At 38.2% G+C, this 18015-nt stretch overlaps 1 long non-coding RNA gene across 2 annotated transcripts in view; it reads left to right on the top strand.

The window, feature by feature from the left end:
• The window catches only part of LOC135311882 (uncharacterized), a 39129-nt gene extending 21626 nt beyond the window's left edge, over positions 1-17503 (top strand). For both annotated transcript variants that reach the window (XR_010371416.1, XR_010371417.1), the window contains 3 exons: positions 1006-1079; positions 11345-11520; positions 14531-17503. This is a non-coding gene — a long non-coding RNA (uncharacterized LOC135311882). The remainder of the gene's footprint in view (positions 1-1005; positions 1080-11344; positions 11521-14530) is intronic.
• The last annotated feature ends 512 nt before the right edge of the window (positions 17504-18015 follow it).

Below are 18015 nucleotides of genomic sequence, written 5' to 3'. Positions count from 1 at the left end.
AAAGGTTGCATGAATCAGCCTAGGGAATAAAAGCATGATTTCTGGAAGGCAGAGTTATGGAAGACAACTGATGATGAATCACTGAAGTTAGTAGGTGTTAGTAATTAAAATTGTTCTTAATGAATGAATCTCACAATGGCAAAAGCAGTACTCACCAGACATTGAGGGAAGTGGCAGGATGTACTCATGCAATGCATGGAAGTGACATGACAGAAAACACCATCATCTAGGCTGCAGCAGCATCTGCCTCTGCACATTCTGCAGAATTACAAAGAGTTTACATTTATCAGAACACAAACAAACACAGAGAAAAATAAGAAGTGATAAGGAATGTTTGCTTCCACATGCCACAAATAATGACCAGATACACAAATACAAAATGTAAGATAGGGTGTAATGAAGGCTGACTTCTCACAGACCTTGATGCATGCACAGGTGTTCAGGTCTCTTGCAATCATCTCTTGTATCAGAGACAAATTACTGAATTTAAGTCATTTAAGCTATGTCTACCTCAGCAGGTAGTATGTTTCAAAAGGAGAGAATGTGGGAGGTAGAAGAGTTGGTGACAAGGATGTGATGTCCATATCCAGTTTAAATGCTTTGCTGAAAACTAGATCTCGTCTGATCCTGCTCATTCAACACCCATTAGCAGTTGGAGTGCAGGTACCTTCCTGCAGCATTCCTATCAGTTTAGTTTCATAAAAAAAGAAATCCAGTCCGCATGCTCCAAGACGGTTCCACAGTGTGAACTCTGAGGACAAGAGGGAAATTCACAAACTTGGTCCCAATCCAAACTAGAACAATAAGGCCCATAGATGTGTCTACCTTTGTCTGCCCAGCTCTATCTCTAGGACATTCACATCTGTGAGACCACATTCCCAGTCTCCTTCAATTGCAAAGTAAGATACTATTATTAAGGTATTATAATACAACAGCTCTTACATTTCTTTGGCTGTGGTTTTAATGAAGCCCATAAAACAGAGTTGTATCTTCTTTTTTGCGAAGGGCCTGATTCAACACCTGCTGAACTCTGTGAAATTCTTTCTGGTGACTTCAAGCAATTGTAGAACAGCCTCCAGGTAAACTGCTCACTCATTTGCTTTGAGTTGGATTTTTAAGTGAATTTAATCATTATTCAGTAGTGTTGTTTTTTCTCAGAACAAATGCAGGACCTATTTTGTATTGGCAGGAGCAAAGATTCCTTCTGCTGAGAAGACAGGAAATGGTACAGAGCCAACTACAGTTTCTGTAGTTCCAGTGCTTTTCCACACCTTCCAACACCAACACCTTGGCAGCTGCTGCCGCAAAGTCTGACCTTAAGCAAAGTATCAGTTATTACATCTACTGCTTTCTTCAGTAGCATCTTTTTTCGTTTTTGCCATGAGTACGTGTATTTTGCATTGCCCTTTTTCCTCTATTAGCCCAAGTCTGGCAACTGTCTAATTTCATAGCCAGTACAAATACTATTTACATTTAACAAAGAGTCAGTATTCACCTGTGTGAAACCCACAGTTGCTCCACGCTTCATGTTGGTCTGTCTAATGCTTTTTTTCCCTCTCTACCCATATTTTTACACCATTACTTCATGAGGCACGTAACACAATGAAGTACTGCCAGCAAAAGCCACACCTCTGTCCATGGAACATATCCCTTTTCACTCAGCAGTTTCTCTGCTGCACTGGGTATGGTTCATATCCTCTAACTGAAAATCAGGTCCCTGGAGGAAAGTGCTTGCTGCTCATGAAAATACACTGTCAGCCAAAATGATGCATTCATCCGTTTTAATGTTTAACATGATTACATGATGACCCCCAGTCCACATACCAGGAGCTTCTAACCTTGATGATGTTGGACAACAGGGACAATTAGTTAAACAAATGTTCTTTTTGTTCAGAAAGGCACTTACTATATATTCTACCATTGAGCTTTTTCATTGCAGAGTAGATTTGTTTGAAGTAAGGTGGCAGACAATTTTGAAATGAAATAATTTTATGTCAGAAAGTGTTGATGTGTTGAAATAGAAAAGTATTACTGAGAAGCACTCATGCTACTTTTAAAGGACAAGGCTTATCTGGTCAAACTCAGACGGAAGACAGATGTTCACTGACCTTAAAAGAGTTTCAGGCAGGCACGTGGGAGTAAGAATCCAACCATGACGTTCTTGCTTTGCTTATTTCAGCCCATGGACCTGAACCTCACACTCCCACGTACCCAGCAGGTTTTCTGCTCTCTGGACTATTAAGTCATCTTACCCTACGCTCTCTCCAAACATATGTAGTTATCCATGTGGAGTGGAGTATCTCCAATAGGAATGACTGAAAGAAACACAGAGATTTACTCAATAACATGCTTTAGGCATTTGATTAAAATCTACTGTTCCAGGGTTCAAATATCTGTGTCAGTAATAGCCTACAGAATGAGAAATATGTCGAGTGAAATGTAGACAGAAAAAAAGATAGAACTTCAAATCCTTTAGCATATTCGGATGGAACAGAGCCTTTAAAGAGATCTAGATTTCTGGTGTACTGACTCTCAAGATATTACATATTATAGGACAGATAGGTCTGCCTTTTTTTACTAACAACTTTGAAATGTCCTAATGTCATTTCAGAGTATAATAGCCACACACACCCCCCAAAACATCAAATCTGTGCAAAAATTCACAAGGGGAAATGGAAAAAATTTTTCACTGAGTTCTTGCTTGATGCAACTTTCTGTAACGCAGGAGTGGGAGAATCAGCAATGTTTTGCACTCACATGATCCTTTGAGATCGCATATTCCTTTAAAAAAATTAATAAATTCATGTTCATAGATTCCTTGAGGTAGATATTTTCCTGATTTTGAAGATGAGATAAATGCAGTGTGGAGGTAATAAGTTCTCTGTATCAAATAAAAAGTCATTGGCAGAATTGCAAAGACAACCTGAATATACAGCACTCAGCTTAACTATGACATTATCCTTTTTCCATAAAGTGTTCTTCCTTCTAAAGGTATCACAGTCAGAGTTGAAGGGAAAGATGCTCTTTCACCTAACCTATACTGCTGAGGTTTCTCCTTTTTTCATTTTCCATGAGATGGATTCAAGTACTGTCTGTAAAGAAAGGGAGAATTATCCAGATCATCCAGTCCTCTATATTTAAAGTGCATCCCCTAATCATAGAAGTTTGAAGTATTTTGGCCTTGGATCTCCTCTCCTACTGTTGAACAGACTCTACTGTAGATTGGAGAAATTGGGGTGTTTGATTTTTTAATAAAAACTTTCTCATTAGAGCATCACAATTCAACAAACTCTTTCAATGAATCAGTTTCTTTCTCCAATGAAAACATAATTTGTTGAGAAATTTCTAATGACTTGACTTTCAGAATAAGTTAATAACCTGGACCTAAATCCTGAATTCCTTCCTGACACATATTTCATTGTCTCAAAGATTTGATCTGCCAAATAAAAAAATTTGGGAGTAGTACTAGAAATAACAATGGTTTATCATTTGTATTTTGTTAGGAAAGCTGTTTTATTCATGGTGAAAATCCCCTAGGAACTTTCTTTTGACTGCAGTGACATCTACTGGTACTCAGAAAATTTTCTGAGTATCAAGTAAGAATAAACATGTTAAAATGACACTAGGTATGGGGCCTGGCAGCTTGACGTTTTATTTCTAAGTGGGAGATCAGAAAACAAGCAGACATTCCAGATTTAAGTCATGTGTCCTCCCAAGGACTGCAGGCTTGCTCTTGTTTCTTGATGTAAGAATAAATGGTTCAGGTGGAGAGAGCACAAGTTCAACAGTGTTTTAAAAGGCAAAGAAACTGGATCTCCTGATAGAGGGAGGACAGATAGTTGCTCACTTTCTATTCTGGAGTGAATGAAAAGAAAGGAAAAGGCTGCACTGGAGGGAAGAATTCAAGAATGCAGAGGGGTCTACAGAAGCATCAGTGCTGGCAGAGTTAACAGCACACTAATGCCTGACGCTGTCAGATATCTCCCTCCATGAGGCATTGAAATGAAACACAAATACAGTGAAATAAGCACAGTGGCAAGCTAAGAAACTGAAATTCTGCACAAATCACCCTTGAGCATCCAAACGCCTTCTCCTCTTTTCTTTGTGTAGTGCAAAATTAGTTACTGCTCCTCCCCTTCAGAAGACTAGATCCTTGACAACATTAGAGATTTCTACATCCTCCTGCTCTTTGCTACATAGTCCTTGTTCTGCTACTACCTTTGAAATAGACAGTGGATGCTTAAAAACAATACTATATAGGAGATAAGGATTCTTGTAAGATACTCAGGTATTTTTCAATGTAAATTCTCTCCTTCCATGTTTTGTTCATATTGAATTTAGCTGGAAATTCATAAGAAGCATATAAGATATATTACACTTACGACGCATCATAACACATACTTTTAAAGCAATACAATGTATAATAACACACTCAAAAGTTATTCAAACATAAGGATCCCCCTCATTTTCTTTCTCAAGCAAACTAAAATATCTTGTATACTTTAATTGCACTCTATTTGGCAATATGCACAATGGAAAAAGTATTAAAAATATGTCATTTTCTTAATAATGCAGAATAATGGCATATGAGTATTTTGAAAAGCAGTACTGAGTATATTCAAATATCAAATACTTACTTACTAGGTCTTTCTCAAATGACTGAGAAATATATCAAGAAATACTGTCCAATGACAATAATTAATGCAAGTCAAAGTCAGAAAGCTGCATTGTCTAATACATTAAATTATTCTGTTCCCCTCTGCCTTTCAGTTAAAATCAAGATGATGTATGCTAATAAGAATAGTGGGCCATCTCTCTGGACTTTGCAGCCTTCCACACTACCCATGAATCTATCCTGTCGCGATTTGGAGAAGCACTGGGAGCAAATGAGTTATGAGTCATGGGAAGAAGAAAAGGCATGTCACAAATATTGAAATTAAATGCAAAGAGAAATGACAAGTACTGGAAATATGAGCTGCCTAACAAGCGACAGATAGTAAAACAAGGCAAATGCTGGAAATGGCAAATAATACAAGACAACAAATACTGTGAAGAAAACACAATAAAATAAGAGAATGAAAACAAATACAGAAGTAATGGTAAAATTGATCCTAAGGAATTCTGAAAGGGTTAGACAAAAATACTGAAACAAGCAAGCTCTAGGGAAGATGCTAAATTAAGGCACGGTACAAAATAAAAGATCAAAAGATTCACTTAGAGGCATCAGAGTTGTCATTGATGGATTCTTTGACTCTGTTCATTGTTTTTTGTGTAACTTCAGTATACTCTATTAGACGCTAATCTATTTTTTCCTGGCATATAAGTACATGCAGATACTGTTTTCAGGACTGTGGAAGTTCTTTAAGATCTTTGCCCATTGTTTTAAATATGGTTATTCAGACTTTGACTTGCACCTTGAGTAGTTTTAATGACTTGCAGAATCCACACTTACTAAGCAAGTTCATTTATTGATTCTAAAGGAAAAAGAAAGAGCATGAAAATAAAGATGAAAGGCCACAATCTCAGCTGAGATACATGAGTGTAGCTAGATGGGCTTCTGATTTATATTAGTTAGGAAAGTCACCTTGAGGTTCTGTCACTGTGAGAAAACTTCTGAGGGTGACATCTGCTCACAGGGCAAGGCCTAGGGAGGAAACAGATTTGTATTTAAGAGTATTATTTACTCAGTCTAACCCAAGGCACCTTTGTCAGGGATCTGCTGAGCCACACTTGACCGGACACTGTGTGTACTGACTTTACATGGAACCAAGGGAAGATACAACAAAAATTGAAAAGTCTTAGAAGTAGGTACATCAAAAGATTTAAGAAAAAGGTTACTAGTGTGAAACAAATACATGAACATAAGGATATTGGAGATCTTAAGGAAAAGGTAGAAATTAACTTTCCCAGCCCTCATGGTCATGCCTGATTTCAGTACAACTAATAATGGGATTAAATTGAGAGTGAAACTTCCATCCTTTAAATAAAAGTTGGCAGCACTGTAGCACCCAGTTGAATTTAGAGTAGACTCATGAAGCATTCTGAAAACAGGGACTTTCCATTTTAATGCTGCAGTCATGTATCTGAGTAGCTTTATACATAGGCATAAAATTAATAATTTGCATACGTTTTTGATGGAACCAGACTAGGAATTGGAAATTCAGACTTTTTCTCACTTGCATTAAAAATATTTTACATAGTTGCTTTGTATTTTCAAAGGGCCTTCAAGTGAAACCATCATCTAAGTGAAATAATAGTCCAAAATGCTTGTACATAGATAAGAATCAGCCCCTAAGCATAGCCTACAAAGAAATGTGTCTTTTTGTCCTTTCACTCTATTTTACAAGGAGTTTTAGTGTCTTGTCAATATGATTTGTCATTGAGATGTGATATTTCCCAGGACATTTACCTTACTAGCTTTTCTGGGACTTTTAAAAAAAATTTTGGATGGGAGGGCAGAAGGCTTAATATAAAATATAAAATGTTTTATATTAACAGCAACTTACAAATTTAAAAAAAAGAATGTTTTGAACCTGGAGCTGCACTTTTAGTGGAGAAATATCATGACTTGTTCCATATTACTGGCAAACAGGTCTTAGAAAAGCAGATATGATGGGATTCCAAATTTCTGATTCTATGAAATTTATGAGCCTATTTAAAACAAAATAGAGAGCAAATTTGGAATATACTTTAACGCTGTTTAACAAGACACTACAGCTTGAAGAGTAAAGACAGAAAAACCTGAAGGTATTGAGTTACACGAAGTATAACTATAATCTACTAGACAAAAAAATGGCTTTTGGAATGTAAACAACAGGGATAAAAATAGTGCAAAATAGTGGCTATTTCTGACATAAAAGATATGTTCAGTTTAAAAGTGGCATCAGTTGAAAATGTGGTTGTCCGCACATTAGATGACAAAAAAACATTAAATCAAACTTCTTTAAAGTAACAAAAAATTGAAAGATTAGCTCTTCCTTATATCACCAACTATTATCATGTAAGCCTCTCAAAACACAAGTTCAAACACTTGACAGCCCTTGGCACCAATTAGCATCATATCTATAGCCTACAAGGAACGACACAGACACTTACACCTCTGCTGAGTAGAGATAAACTGAAGCATTCAATTTATTTGACATAAGTTTAAGTTGATAGTCATACCACCAAACACTATGCACGTGTGGATATCCTTATTCATCATGTGGAGCATTTTCCTGAATCACACAGGTTTTCAAGACCCGGAACACAGTGTGAAACAATGTAGGAAACAACCTACAAAGCTTTGTGGGCTGGAGGTTTGGAGGTAAGGTTAAAGCCAAATTAGTTCCTTATTTATATCACTTTCCTGACGGACCACAATCTGGGCTGACTCTAGGCTATACTTTCAAGTTTTTCCGAAGAAGTGTGGGTACCACACATGATTAACAAGACCTTCAGAGGCGCAATTACCCGTGACAGGAACCATCCTGGAGCTTTGTAGAGTTGAACTGTCTCATATAGCCCCATGATGACAACTTCCAGTAATATACCTCCAGATCCAACATACTCCATTTGGCAACCCAGAGGTGCTCTTGGATCATACTCACAACAGGGCAAACAGAATTGATAAACCCATCTACCAGACTCTATGTGGGTGGCACCACTTTCTCATTTAGGTATTTTGCAAACTATGTACACTTAAACGACAGTGTATATTAACCTATATTAAAACTGGAAAGATTGGCGATTAATGATGATTTGATTATTTGGTTGAATTTAATAATTAAAATTCTGTAAGAAGAGGACTTAGGCAACCATAAAATTGAAAATCTTACCAGGAAGAAGAAAAAAAAACAAAAACAAAAACAAAAACAAACAAGCAAAAATAAATGGCTAAAAATGTATTTTAACTAACACTCAAAAGAAATATATAAGATATGGGAACATGCACACTATATAAAGGGCTTATTACATTATATTTAAAATGCATCTAAAAGTGAAGACTAATTTAGATTGTATAGAAAATTACACAACTAAAACAAATAATAAAATAATCAAGAACCAGAGTGATCCATTCTAATCTTGTGATTCATGAAGGCTGACTTACTACACCATAAAGATAAAAGTGAATAAGACAGTAAAGCTCTCATCAAGACAAAAGAAACATTAAAATCATGATTATTAAATAAGAAAGGCAACTACAAGTAAGAAGACTACAATGATAGTTGATCTTCCTAATATTTATAGAATTTTTTGGAATACACTGGATTTCAATAATATAATTGCTTTGTGAGTCAACAAGCCACCAAGAGAAGTTTGCTTGTAGGTCATATCATCACAGTTAGGGACTATAATATCATGATGCCATCAGATATAATAGGTCAAGAGATTACTGAAAATTCAACCTTAGTTTACTGAATTTTATGAATTTTGTCTCTGTCAAACTAGTGTATTCAGAGAGGCTATCCTTAGCACTAATTTACCTGCTATACGGAAAAGAATTATCTATAAATAATTAGAAAATGCATGTAACACCAAACTGCAGTGGTTTCAACCCTGTCCATGTTGCCTTAAGCAGCCAGGTACTGTGAGATGTGATTTGTCGATACTTAAAATCATGAGGGTTTTGTCCCCAGAAACAATAATGAAACATGGGCTTAACTGAATACAATGATTGCCAAGGCTAAGCAATTTGTATAGGGGATCCGTCATATAAAATTGGTGTTCAGCTGCTTAATTCTTGAACACACCAAACTATTTGTTATGTACTGAGTTTGCACAGCCAGACTGATGTACATGGGACTACCTACTTACATTCTGTGTTGCACGATGTTTATAAAAGCATAAACAGAGATGGTTTCAGTCACAGTCATGTGTAATTCTTGCAACTTCCCTGATGCACAAGGAAGCCTTTCAAAAAAAATCCAGAAAAGAAAATGACAATGTTTAAAATGAACTAAAAAATTACATCTGAGAACATGCTGCAGCCTAATATGAACTTTTCCTGAATAATTATACTGATCATCTATTACAATTACATACTTTGAAGGGGATAAAAAAAAAAGAATATGAAATAATTTATGGAGTAAATACTTATTTTAAACTCAAAGAGAAGGTTACTGTGGCATTTCAGACAAACAATACCTTCCACATCACTACAAATATTCTCTCTCACATAAACGGTAAAAAAATAAAAAAATCAAAAGCCCCTTTTATTTCCTTATGGATAAATCCACATACAGATTTAATGCTAACCAAACCAAGGATGGCATATCAAGAAAAAAGCATTTGTATTTTAGTCTTCCACTCTTTAGTGCTGGAAATCACAAATTTCCAAGTTCACAGTACTATGTCTTTTATCCAAAAACCTTGATGTGCTTCATAAACTTTAATTAAACTTCACAGCATGCCTACCAGTCAGGCAGAAATTATATTATTTTCAGAGAAAGTGTAGCATGGCCTTCATTTCTTACACCTCTGCTCTGATTACAGACTGCATTTTCTCTACTGTGATGTATTGTGGAAAAATATATAACAGCAAAGCAAAAGCCCCAGTGTGCCCAACCTCTACTAGTTTAACTTCCTTGCTTTTGTTTCATACCTTTTTGATAATAACTTTCATTAGCTCTTGCATTTTTTAGTTTTACCACTGAATTCATATATGTATACCTAAACTGAGGTTATGGCTGACACTTTTTTTTTAGAAGGAGTTATAGTTTAGGTTGCATTTTCCCCTAGAATCAGCTACGGAAAATATACATGGGAAAAGTGGATAGAGACTATATAGATATGTAAATTAATTGCTACAGTAGTTGTATCTTTCAGAGCACAAATCCTCTTTTCCTACATTTGTATGCATGTAGAACAACATGACCACATTTTCTTTTGGGTCATCTTAACACCTCAATAAGAAAAAGAGTACCATATTAATAAGTGATCCTTTCCCTCCTTCAGAGTGTGCCTTAGGGTTTATGCTTCATTTAAATACAGTGCTATAAAGAAAGCCACCGTTTTCCAAGGACAGACTGAGGAAGTGAGAGGGGTATATTCATTAGCTTTTTGCTAACTGCAGTTCAATTTTAGTGATCCTGTGATACATCTGACCACCTCTTCAGCTGGAAAAAGGGGTTTGGATACAAATAATTTGAAATGAAGTTTGATATTCTACGTATAAATTAGAAAGACGCATTTACAAAATAACTAGGAACAAACTGCTGGATTTAAATCAAAGTGCAAATACTTCGAAAGGGACACTAAATTGTTAAAGTGTATGTTATCAACTCTCCTAGGTAGCTATGGTTCAGAGCAACAATTAAAGAAATGTGGCTGAGATGTAGCATATTCAGCTCAGTCAACCAGACATAAATCAGAATAATTTACTGTGCAGTACTAAAACTTTGTAATAAATTTTAATACTCGAAGAGTTAAGGAGAAGCTCCGCAGGACTGTTATTAAAACATGTAGCTGGGAGTTATTGCACCAAACTTAAACTATAAAGCCCAAGGTAAAGACATTTGTGATGAAGAGGTCAAAGTATTTCACAAAAAGATTGAGAGAGTATGTATTGTCCCAACTTATTTTATATACAGAAGATATTAAAATTTAAAAGATTTAAAGATTTAAAAGATTTAAAATTGATGTGGAAGGCAATGTTTTCTGAGAAGCAACAAAAGACAAAATAAAATTGGAACTGGTAGCATGAAGTAGTTTCTCTTTTAATAGACCAGGTTTTCTCAAAAGGATAGTATAACTAGTATTATAATCCCAGTTGGCATGGGATCCTGCCACGGGCCCTCCTGGTGAGGCATGGTCAGTATTATCAGGTTCACTTGCCAGCTAAGAGATGCCTGTATCTGTGGCCCTCCTTGGTGTCATTCAGTGATGAAGGGAACCCAGAAAAAGCTCTCCTTCTAATCTTTTTATGGAAGCATATGTGCTTAAATGTTGATTAAAAAGTTATCTGCAAGAATTTTTAGCTTACATGTAATTATGGTGTTATGTTCTGAGAAAGCATACGTATGCAGGTGTGTGTTCTTATGTTTATCTATCTATCTGCATTATTTTGTCCGTTATGAAAACTTGATGACCAATAACTTCAAGTTATAATTGCTACGTTTTATTTTAATAAAAGAGGTTACCTATAAAGCTAGATATACCTATCAACCACACCTAATTTTTCTAGCTCGATATATTTAGCCTCAGTGTCATTAAAATATAGCATTATCTATGAAGTATAAATTGCTAGCAAAAGAGTGAATCTACCTATGAATCTGTATTTGCAAATCCCATTATCTACACAGTTTACTTTATAATGGACCTCATGGCCGTCACAAAACTTCCTTACCGCCCTTCTCCCTTCCAGGTGTACCTGCACTCTGATTCTGGATGCCACTCCATCAAAAGTGAGATTTGGGCTATGGAGTTTTGCCGAGTGGCATGAACTCACTCCAGTGTGAGATCACCACAGTGACATACCACCTAACTGGGAGCATCACTGCAGTGGGGACTGCTGATGGGCTGAGTCTTGCCGCATGCAAGGTAAGCAGCTCCCAGCTTTGCCACTTGCTGCAGCAGCCAAACCCTGCCAGACTAGAAACATGACCTATTCTTCCTCTTCTGACAGGTTTGTCACAGGGGTTGGCTGCTTGCTCAGCCGCTTTGCTAATGTATTCACATGAGTTCACAGCCTTGCAGTGTGGTTGTGCCAGAAAGGGGAGCATGGTGCTCTGGGCTCCCTGCTGCACTTAAATTGTCCTAGCCCTGTAACTGTACAGCACAGGGCTGTGCCCAAACACATCAGCCTTTTCCTCCACCACTGCATGTAGCAGTGAGGATGAAACTGGAAAGAAGAGAAGTGCCATTATACCCTTTTCAGTAATACTTTCCTTCATATTATTGCCAAAAAAGGAAAAGTTCTTTAATTTTATGACATGGATGTTTTTTGCCTACAGTATTTTGTGTTACATGATATGGTTTGTCAAATATTATTTTTTATATATATATACACATCTTATTTTAAAATACTTTTGCATGCAAACAGAAAAATTAAGCTAATTGCTTGCAGGCCACAAAGTCTGAATCAAAAAATCTATGCCTGCAGTTTTCTAGGTATATGCTATTTACCAGCTTAGCCTCTACATAAATTCATAAGTTGACCCTCCTGAGACAGTTTGGCTGTTGATGAGATAATAAGCAACCGTTAATATTTTTATAATCTGCAAATTTTTACAATATTTAAGAACATGCTGTCATGGCAATAACTGCTTATGTGATAGCAGCTCCTAAAAATACTCCTGAATTCATTATACAATTAGCATATACATGATTCCCAAAAGAACCATTTCATACAGTAGTGCTTTTGAGGGCCTACTGCCAGTGCATTAATGTTTTTGATGCTATAAAATCACTGGAAGAATGTCTCTGTTATGAATAGAGACATTTCCTTTGCAGTGAAGGGGAATCTAACTGATTTACATAACCAAACCCTTTCTGGCCCCTTGGAAAACCTGGTACCTCATAAAATCACAGAATCATAGAATGGTAGGGGTTGGAATGAACCTCTGGAGATCATCTTGTCCAACACCCCTGCTTGAGCAGGGACACCTAGAGCAAAGGGCGCAGGAACACATCCAGATGGGTTTTGAATGTCTCCAGAGAAGGAGACTCCACAACTTCTCTGGGCAGCCTGTTCCACTGCTCTGGCACCCTCAAAGGAAAGATGTTTTTTCTCATATTGAGGTGGAACTTCCTGTGTTCCAGCTTGTGCCCATTGCCCCTTGTCCTGTCATTGGGCACCACTGAAAAGAGTCTGGCCCCATCCTCTTGGTACCACCCTTCAGATATTGATAGTATTGATGAAATCCCCCCTCAGTCTTCTCTTCTGCAGGCTGAACAAACCCAGGAATCTCAGCCTTTCCTCATGAGAAAAGTGCCCCAGTCCCCTGATCATCTTCGTAGTGCACTGCTGGACTCTCTCCAGTGGTTCCCTGTCCTTCTTGAACTGGGGAGCCCAGAACTGGACACAGTACTCCAGATGTGGCCTCACTAGGGCAGAGTAGAGGGGGAGGATAACCTCCCTCGATCTACTGGCCACACTCCTTTTAATGCAGCCCAGGATACCGTTGACCTTCTTGGCCACAAGGGCACATTGTTGGCTCATAGTCAACTTGCTGCCCACCAGCACTCCCAGGTCCTTCTCAACAGAGCTGCTTTCCAGCAGGCCAACCCCCAGCGTATACTGGTTCATGGGGTTGTTCCTCCCCAGGTGCAGGACCTTGCACTTTGTTTTGCTGAATTTCATCAGACTTCCAGCTCTAATGATGTAGTATGGGCAGTGCCTTCACATTGGAGTACTTTATCAATGATAGTAATTTTTCATCTACTTCTATTAACAATATTTTTAAAATCAGGTCAGACTTACAGTTTCCAAAATGGTAGATTCAGCATTTAACTCACAATAACACTTACTCGTAATATTCAGGGAATTCTGCTGCTTTATTGACATGCAGGATAAAGGAAAAAAAAAAAGAGATCTCATTTAAAAACTGACTTTCAAAGGGGTATTCTGATGTTCAACTGGAGCAGCATGACATAATTTAAGTGTGATTTTTATATGCAAAGATAGAGTTTCAAAGCAAGGACTGTAACTCCATAATAAATCATCATGAGTGCTTCACTTGTAAAAAGTTCCTTGCCTGAGCATTGTGTCAATAGCTTAGTTATGTTTTTCTGCCTGGCAGATGTGGAATACTGTGTAACACTAAGACAACGTTGAAGCATAAGCATACTCAACAGTCTTCTGATGGCAAAGTGCATTAATGGTAGAGTTGTCACAAAGTATCCTGAGACAAATGCATATTAGTAAGAAGTACCAGGTCTTGCTGGCTCATGGTGTCATTCATTTTCATTTCATAAAAGGGCAGTGATTAATGGAACCACTGTATGTGGGATATGATTAGGGAAGAGAAGCCCAGCTTTCCAAATACAAGCAAGATCTGTCTGTACAAGACATCAGGGCTGATCTGATACTCACCAGTCAGAGAACAAGGAGTAAGGGATGGAAAAGGAGTGGCTCTTCTGTTGGAAACAAATTGCAGGAAGTCACTGCTCCAGGACTGGATCTGTCACCTACATGATGTATGAGCGTTCAGAGGCAGAGGCAGATGTCTCCTGAAGATATCTACCAACCCTTTTCTAAATTAGTTTTATAATGGAAAAGCCACAGTGATTCAGCTTTTCAGGACTGCCTAATCACAGCCCGCCCATGTGATATCCTATAGACAGGATCCTCGGCCTGCTTTGGTCATCCTGGGTAAATGTGTTGGAGCAGAAAAGGTCCTACCAGCCACATACCTGCTTATGTGAAGACTGCTGTAAGACAACTATGGTGGCTATGCAAGGTCTATAGGAGGAGGTAGTACAAGAATAAAGGAGGCAGAGCCACAGAACACAGCCACTAACACTTGTACTCTGCTGCAAGACACAGCTCTGCCTGAATTTCAGAGGGTCCTCATTTGGCTTCTGAACTTAAAGCACTCGTCTTTTCCAGGCATCTGGAGAGGCAGAGCACAGATTTTTACCACATGCCTCATCAGGAAGACTTCTCCTTCAAGAGATGTGTCCAATCACCACAGTACTTAGCAACTTTCCCTTGGTGACTGTTCTTGTTTTGCAAGCCTCTGTGGCTTCCAAGCTGTTCTGCCAGTGATCAAGTAAGATGGAAAAAGCAGGAAAGAAAAATCCCACTCTTCAGGGTAAGTCTTCTTTGGCAAAGGCACCACAGGCTTTCTCATACAAGCTTTGGCACTAAGGGGAAGAGGAGCACAGAGCCATTTTTTCCACAGCTAAATAAGGTTCCCAGGGGATCGAGCTATGCTGACAGAGAACAAACTGTGCTGACTCATCTTCAAGACTTCATGCATTTTCTGAAGAAGCCATAAAAGAAATACCTGACTCAGAGAAATGTGTATATGTCTGAAAGTTCCTCACCTTTTGTAGCCCATGCTTCTTTGGGGCTTTAGACAATCAGAGCTAAATGGCTTTGTCTTTCAGGCACTTGCTCCCCAGGTTTGCAGGGTTTCACCTACATGAGCACAATGAACAAGACTTTTCTTTAATATCTTTCTTGCTCCCTAAAGCCCTCTGTGCTGGTCTGAAGTTAAGAAATATAGAATATGACCCAAGTAATCTAAATGCTGCATCCATCAGCATTTACTTTGATTTTCTGTTCATAAGAAAATACAAATCAGATAACACACCAGGAATGAAATAATATCTCAGTATTTTAAAATACTTTTCACATCTTCTAAGCACAAATACAAATATTAATAGCAATTTTTGGCAAATAATTACCTAAGCTAATAATAACTTTGTCCAGCTGCTCTACTAAAAAGTCATGTGTTGTCCTCTATCACTGTACGATGTACATGAAAACTTAAAACTGCATCAAATAAAAAGCTCTATGAAAAGTAAAATAATGAAAGATCTTTTGAAATGTGCTTGTGCATGATGGATAATCACTAAAAATATACTGATATGTAAAAACATCTACCCATAGATTTGTAATACAGATGGCACCTTAAATTAGCTAGTCCATATTTTAAAGACATTCTATGTAGAATAAGAAATGCAGATCACAACATTTGATTATATTTATATTCTGCAAGTACTTGAGGAACACACAGAAGAAAAATCTATCCCCAAGAGTGTTTTAATAAAGCTGATTATTTATACAGCTGTTTGAAAAGATGTGTCATGCTGCTCATCTGAAATGTCACACATTCTCACTAATATCAAAACACCCCTAACAAGGCTTTTTCAAGTATGAATTTGAATGACAACAGTGACATCGAGTGGTCACTGTTGTTACTAGCTGCTGTGTATTGCCTTGAAAGCCCTGCTATAATGGCGATGTCAATGCCTTGACTTCAAAGAGCATACAGTGCTAAATCAACTAGCACTACTTGTACAACAACTACAAAGGTGAATTCATTACAAATTGTCAGTGTGTAGTTTAAATTCACAGTCAAGCATTTTAAACATAATCGTGTGTACAATGTAGTAGAGCCCATAGCATACTGACAAAAGCACAAGCAGAATATAAAGGCAGAACATTTGCCACGGGACGGGCTGCACTCTTAAAATGTTGGCATCAAAAGCCTAGAGAACATGGCCTGAACCATACAAGCATTCACGCGCGTGTGTAACATCAGGTGTGTGACCACCACCAAATTCTGTGGTTAATTTCTGTCTCCAGAAATGCTTTCCCAGCACTTGGTCCCGGTGCCTGCCCTGGCCTCACTCAGCCTCTGCACTGAAGGAGACCCACTCATGCAAACACGCCCTTGTTCCTTGAATATTTTATACCTGTGCAAAATAATTTGTGTGTGCAGGCTGGATGGGTGCCAGAGCACACCCTGCAAACAGTCCCCTTACTTGGGTAATCAGAGAAACAGCACACCAGCGAGTGCTCACATGCCTCAGAAGCCAACCTTGGTGCAGCAGATTAAGTCACCGATACTAGCTGCGTAATTAAAGTTAACCATGCACATAAGTGCTCAGCTGGCTGGAGCCATATGCTTGGCTTTTTGCATGGCTGAGAGGGCTTCACTGGGCAGCAGGAGGGCAAAGATCACTCAGTAGTCAGGGATAAAATGAATGCTCGTGTGGTTATTTTCGGTGCTTATTGAATCCACGTTATGTTCTTGATCTGTTGTTTCTTTCTTCACCCCCTTCCCAATGCCCGTCGACACTGTGACAGAACTTCTATTAAAATTCCCCATCTTTTTCAGTTCTCTATTACTTTTTTTTAATAGTTGGTTTCATTTCTACATTTAAAAGCACTGTTTCCTCTTTACTTCCTTTGTTGCTCACATGTTAAGACTGTAGCCTTAGCTGTGAGGGCAGACACCTTCTGGCAGTGACAACCTGTCAGAAATCACTAAAGCTTTTCACAGGTTTGGGTGCACATGTGTAGCTCTTATCCAGAGCACGTCTCAGATAACGAGACACTCTCTGCTCAGACATACTTCCATATTGTGCCCTGCATCTGCAGGCCATGCCTTTTAACAGAAGGCTCTCCTCAGTATCTAGAGGTACCTTGACGGAACATGCTAAGAGTCCAATGTAAAGACTTTGGTTTTCAGATTTAAAAGGAGGGAGTGGTATTTTGTCTGTATTATGCGCAACAGCTTCTGCACATAGCATGAGACATTAGAGGAATTTGAAGAACAACACAGAAAAGGAATTCTTTTTATATAGTCATGAGTCATGGTTTTAGTGGAGATAGAGTTAATTTTCTTCACTGCAGCTGGCATAGTGCTGTGCTTTGGACTTAGTATGAAAACAATGTTGAGATAACACACAGGTATTTTCAGTGTTGCTGAGTAGTGCTTGTACTAGTCAACGACATTTCTAGCTTCCCATGCTCTGCCAGGTGCACAAGAAGCCGGGAGGGGAGGGGGCACAGCTAAAAGGGTGGATTCAAACTGGCCAAAGGGATATTCCATATCATGTAATGTCATGCCCAGTATATTAACTGGGGGGAGCTGGCCGGGGGAGGCAGGTAGCAATTGCGGCTCGGGGTCGGGCAGTGTCGGTCGATGCATGGTGAGCGGTTGTATCACTTGTGGGGTTTTTTTCCCCCTTTTCCCTCTTTTTCTTTTTATTACATTATCGTTATCATTATTATCACAATCATTGTTATTATCATTACTATTTTCTGTTAATTATTAAACTGCTTTTATCTCAACCCACAAGTTGTTTTTTTTTGCTTTTGCTCTTCCGATTCTCTCCCCTGTCCCACAGGGGTGGGGGGAATGAGCAAGCGGCTGCGTGGTGTTTAGTTGCTGGCTGGGGCTGAACTATGACATTATGATGACAGCACATTTGGATGAGCAACTGCTTTCTCAAAGACACACGGTGTGCACAAAATGTCCTGTTTCATTTGTTTATTGTTTTCTTGTTTGGGTGTCCCCAAGTCATAATTCACTGATGTGCTACATTGGAAAGAAACAATTTCCATATTATTTCTGT

Source organism: Phalacrocorax carbo, chromosome 2 (assembly GCF_963921805.1).
Source record: "Phalacrocorax carbo chromosome 2, bPhaCar2.1, whole genome shotgun sequence".
NCBI classification, from domain to species: domain Eukaryota; kingdom Metazoa; phylum Chordata; class Aves; order Suliformes; family Phalacrocoracidae; genus Phalacrocorax; species Phalacrocorax carbo.
Note: the sequence above shows the minus strand (reverse complement) of the source record. Positions and strands in the feature narration are given on the sequence as shown.